The sequence below is a fragment of the Peromyscus eremicus genome, chromosome 4, assembly GCF_949786415.1.
Source record: "Peromyscus eremicus chromosome 4, PerEre_H2_v1, whole genome shotgun sequence".
In the NCBI taxonomy this organism is placed as follows: domain Eukaryota; kingdom Metazoa; phylum Chordata; class Mammalia; order Rodentia; family Cricetidae; genus Peromyscus; species Peromyscus eremicus.
In genome coordinates this window covers 82,791,973-82,797,972 of record NC_081419.1, presented here as the reverse complement: position 1 = coordinate 82,797,972, position 6,000 = coordinate 82,791,973, and positions in this window count along the sequence as shown.

Sequence of the window (6,000 nt, the reverse complement as noted above, 5' to 3'; positions counted from 1 at the left end):
TAACCTGATAGTTTCAGCTGTAGCATGGAAAGAATGGTGGGCCTTGATAGCAATGCCTGCATTTATTTGTAACGCTGATCCCTTTTAAAGGTCTTGATGCTTTCCTTTCATCCATGGCTGTATCCTCCACTCCTCTTTTTGAAGCCATGCGCTCACCTCCCTGAGTTGAGTTCCTGGTAGAGCCTTCTATACGTTAGTTGTTTATTCTTGTTCTTTCTTTTTAAATTTCATTATTCCCTTCCATAGTACTGAGTCTTCTTCCCACTTTATTCAGAGTTGTCATCTCGTGGAAGTTTAGAAATAGAAAAGACACTGACTAGGAGATCACTAAGAAATAGAAAACCCTAAATGAGGACCAAAGCTGGGCATAAACTATGGAGATGTCCAGGAGATAGAATGCAGTGCTATACTTAGAACAAGCACAAGTTACAGGGCAAAAAAACACTTCATTAAGGAAATAGAAATAATATATTTCCATGAAATGTAGACAATAATTAGAACTTCCCTGACAAAGAAAAAAGAAAAGCAAATGCACAAAGTTTATCAACAAGAGGAAAACATTAAAAGTCCCATACTAAAAAGAAGTCCTTGAAGATGGAAAAAACATACATACAAGCATTGTGGTACATAGGAACAGAAAAAAATGATGTTAAATATGATTTTGAACCATCTTGAACCTATCTGCAAGATATATCTGTTAAGAACACCAGCTTCTTTCCCTAAGACCAAATTAAATCCAAAGAGAATTAACCAGAAGCTGAAGAAAAACAAAATGTCCATTGAAAATAAAACTTCTGGTAAGGACATCTATCTAACTGATGACTTTTTCTAAGAAGGTGGCATAGCTAGCCTCTCAGGAGGCATCTGAGCCCAGAGTGTACAGAAGAATGAAAAGCACGTCAGCACGTCTTAGTGAACAGTACCTTCCCCTGTTCCCTCTGTCTACACTGTCTCAACAGCAAAGGAAGTTCTATTCATTGGCTAGGTGTCTATGCCAGAACTCATGTAGCTGTCAGTGAGTAAATAAACTGGTACCAAAGTGGAAATAAAGGATGTTCCCACTCACATTACTGTGCAAAATCTAGATATTCCAGAGAACCCAGTGTGTCTGGGTACCATGTAGTTCAAAGAAATACTTTTAAAAAGGAATTTTTTTTCTACACATACCTTTCTGTGTTTATGTTTATCTGCCTACTGTCCAGTTGTTAGTGTTTTAAATGAAAACCCCCTGGAACTTTTTGTGACCTTTCAGTCACATTGTGAGGTGAGTCTCCACAGGTGGTGAGTTGAAATGAAACGGCAAACAAAATGACTCTTTCTGGCACACCAGTTGGTTATCCAATACCAAATAATCAGACCTGAAAACATATATACAAGTAGCTTATGGACTGAGCAGCTCATATTTTTATATTTAGAAATGTGTGTGTGTGTGTGTGTGTGTGTATGTATTTGTCTGTGCATGAACAATTAAAGAAAAAGAAACATGAACTTGAAAGAGAGCAAGAGGCATATATTTGAGTGGTTTGAAGAAGGAAAAACAAGGGAGAAATGATGTAATTATAATCATAAAAACTAAAATATTATAATTGTAAAAAACTATGTGATTGGTTCACTGTCATTTAATCTCTTTGATTATTAGTGTCCACATCTATATAATAAGATAACTCTACCTTCCAGGATAACTGAGTTTGGACTCTATGTATATAAAATATACACATTCATACATGTGTTTATGTATTTGCATGCATGTGTGTATGTATGTAAGAAATATATATTTGTGAAGTTATACACATGTATATGTATGTAATGGCCAGTTCTTTGTCAGTTTGACACTAGCTATAGTCATCTGAGAGGAGGGAACCTCAGTTGAGAAAATGCCCCTATAAGATTGAGCTGTAGATAAGTACATAGGGCATTTTCTTAATTAGAGATTCATGGGAGAGGGCCCAACCTGTTGAGGTTGGGGACATACCTGAGACAGTGCTCTTGGGTTGTATAAGAAAGCAGGCTGAGCAAGTCATGAGGAGTAAAACAGTAAGCAGTGCTACTCCATCATTTCTTCTGCATCAGTTCCTGCCTCCAGGTTCCTGGCCTGCCTGAGTTCTAGAACTTCCTTCAGTGATGAACAGTGATGTGGAAGCATAAGCCAAATAAATCCGTTTCTCTCCAAGTTGACTTTGGCCATGGTTGTTCATCACAGCAATAAAGACCTTAACTAAGATAATGCACATATACATATATAAATATTTATGTAGATATTCATATGTATGGGGTATTATGTAGCTACTCAATGCATAGGAACTAGTATCAATAGGAATCACATATCTTTCAAAGGCATTATGATATATATTGGCTATATATATTGGCATCAGTGCATGGCAGCCTTATTCATTTTGATAATGTACATTTAAACATTTGCTTTGGCTGTCTTCATATTGATAAGTAATAAATTCTTAAGCAAATTGATGTTTTAAAATAAGAATACAGACTTATTTAATAAATCTTTATTATATATATATATATATATATATATATATATATATATATACATGCACTGAAAATTGGAAATTTTTGCACAATACCTAGAAAGATTTCCAGTTTGATTGTCCATTGCTTATTTGTTAAAATATTAAAGAAGAAAGGTTTCATTCAAATGGTTAAAGTTCAGAATTTAACAAATTTACCAAAACAGTCCTCTTATTTTTTTTATGAATTATTACTATGTTGGTACAAAAAGATATTTGCAATAACAACTCTGCCAACCACATGATTATCTTGGATGGCTTGTTAGAACATATCCTATGGAATTACTCTTATATTTCAATATTTTAGCATTCAATTATTTTTGAAAACTTTTACAAAATTTAAGAAAATTAAAAGATAGTTCTAATCTTCCTATAATTCTTAGGAACTACAAATGCTTCCCAAATTCCTTGGAGATTTATTTCTGATTAACATATTACAAGCTAAAACCATTCAATACCCCAAACAGCATCCCAGCCTGTATAATTTAGTAGCAGAGCATACTGCAAGGTATCAGTTGTCCAACATGCTGCTCCTCTGGTTAACCAGGAGTGGCCACCATTGCCACTACCCAGGCCATGAAAGAGTGATTGCGGGCATGTCACTAGCCTAGAAATAGATTCAAGTTCAAAATAAGAAGCATCATTTTAACTGTATATATTAATTCATACCATTGTAAATTTGAAAATCTGAGTAAGCCTGCCTCATGTGAATGACCATCTATATATATATAACTTTGCCTTAACTAACTACTATCTATGCTATTAAAAACACAAGTAAACTGACACTTTAAAAGAGCTAATGAAAAATGTACTAAGTCATTAATCTTTTGTCCTTCATATTGATATTTCTCTTCTTATCCCAACCTGAAGTAATTTGCAAATATATATTTGCCTCAGTGAATGTCTGCTCTTTTTTGTATTGAATTTGCTTGACACTTCTGACTCTGTTTCTATTTGATATTGGAGCAATTTCTTGTATCTTTGGTTTTCTGACAAACTTGCTTGATAATGAAAGCTACACATACAGCATATTTATACTAAGATATATATGATATATATTATAAGATACATATTATATATAAGAACATATATTTTATATATATATATATATATATATATATATATATATATATATATATATATATATATATGTGTGTGTGTGTGTGTGTGTGTGTGTGTTACAATAGTATTTAAAAATGGTAACCAACGAGGCTGGATAAATCTCAGTGGCTGACTGTTTTCCACACTTCCTCCTAACATCAAGTCAAGTGGCTGTATTTCCAGCTTCATGTCATCCAATGCCCTCTTCTTGCTTCTGCAGTTACACTCATACCTGGCATACACTCACACAGACACATACACATACACATACATACACATGAATAAAAATTTAAATTTTTGACCCTTTAAAGTATGGTTGGTGAGAATGTATGGATATAGCTTCTGACATTACTAGGAGACACAATCTTACAGTGAGCTAGCTTGTCCTCTGGTTCTTCAAATCTTTCCACCCCTCAATTCTGTAATGTTCCTTGATTCTTAGGTAGAGTGTTTTCTAAATTTGTCCATTGGGACTACTCAACGTGAGCTGATCAAGAATGACACCAAGGAATATGTCAGACTGGACAGAAAAAAATCCATGAATCCTCAACTTATAAAAACACTAAGGAAACTGAGAAAACCTGGGGATGGGGGAGTGGCCTTACCCATGGAAGGAAACACCAATATTTTAGCCAGTGTCAGTCAGCCCTGAAAACATACACAGGTAGCATTAAATGGACTGAATAGGTTGTATTTAAGAATATATAAAGAATATACATAAATGCATGCAATAACAATTAATGAAAAAATAGGCCATACATTTGATGGATAGGAGGGAAGGTTATATGAGAGGGTATAGAGAGAGGAAATGTAGGGGGAAAATGTTATAATGAAATTATAATCTCAAAAATAAAACAAACATAAAAATCAAGGAAAACAATATATAATTAATGTACTAATAGAAATTATGACTACTGTCTCCTCATGGTGCTAGAATTTAGTTAATCCCATTTTTATGAGTTGTGATGTTCTTGAAATAGATTATCTTACAGACCCTCCTCTACGTTTACCTTATGTTGACAATGACTTGAAAAGTTATGCTCGCGGTACATACTTGGTGGATGAATAGTGCTGAGAAGAATCTTGGCTTTACTTTTCTGTGAGGTCAATCAGGTACGACATCACCACCAAGGAATGCACTAACTGTGACCCTACAAGTTCATTTCTAAATTATTATGTATACTGCCAAATACCCCAACAAACATATTCTTCACATCATCTGACACCAGGTTAAGGATGGATACATTGTTACATTAGCGTAGACCCATCAACGAATGTCCTGTAAGGTGTCCTGTACTCTCACTTTAAGTCCTGTTCCTCTCTTTATGTTGAATCTTAACAAGAACTTCAGAGTCCAACTCTGCTGTTCTCCTTTCTAGAGTGCTGGTCCTGTAGCGGTAATCAGCTCTTCATCCTTCCGTGTCATATTAATCTGCCTTTCTGTGAGGGAGACAGAGCATGAGCCAGTAAACAACATTCCTACATTGTTTCTGTTTGAGTTCCTTCCTTGACTTCTCTCCATAGTGGACTGAAATGTAAGCCAAATGAACCCTTTTCTTCCCAACTTGTCTTTGGTCAGAACATATAATTACCTATTTTCTTATGTTTTGCTCTTGGGCATTTTATTGGGTGAACTGTCCTAATATGAAAGAAGAAACGATGCTGGAAAAGTCCTGCTTGTGACTTTTACAGGAAAAATTGCTTTCATTCCCTATTCTCTGATCTCTTCCTTCTGAGTCACCTTGTAACTTTCAGATGGCAGACATGCTCCAGGAACAAATGATGTGCAGAGGAAGGAAGGCCAATACAAATTTTAAAAAGCTGTTTGTTGGATGATAAAATATTAATCATCCTTGGGCATTTTTCATTATAATTTGCTCATTTAGCTTATGCATCATCTAAGCTTGGGGTCCAGATAAATTCAGGTGACACATAATTAAGGTAGGTTAGGTATGTAACAGGAACAATTTTCATCCATTATGGAATCTAAATTGAAATCATAGAAAGAAAATGATTTAGTCATTGGTATGATGTTGTCTAACAGTCCAAAGCTAAGCTCTATCAAATGGAGAGTGCTCATTTTCAGTATACTCACAGGATCTATTCTCACGATCATGGGAACCTCTGTATTTGGGATATTTTATGTATGGTTAATTCCTTTCATCTTAGTGTAAATGTCTTTTTCCCTAAGACCAAAAGTTTTCTCTGATTTTTCAGTCTTGCTAAAAGTTAAGATGATATTATGTAATCTCATATTTAGAAAGTGTGTTATTATGACTACATTCATGTAGGACCTTTAATAAGTTTTAATGTCATGCTTGATCAATTACCTACTGGACTATGATTTAGGTGAGTGTAGGACTATTGCAAAAAA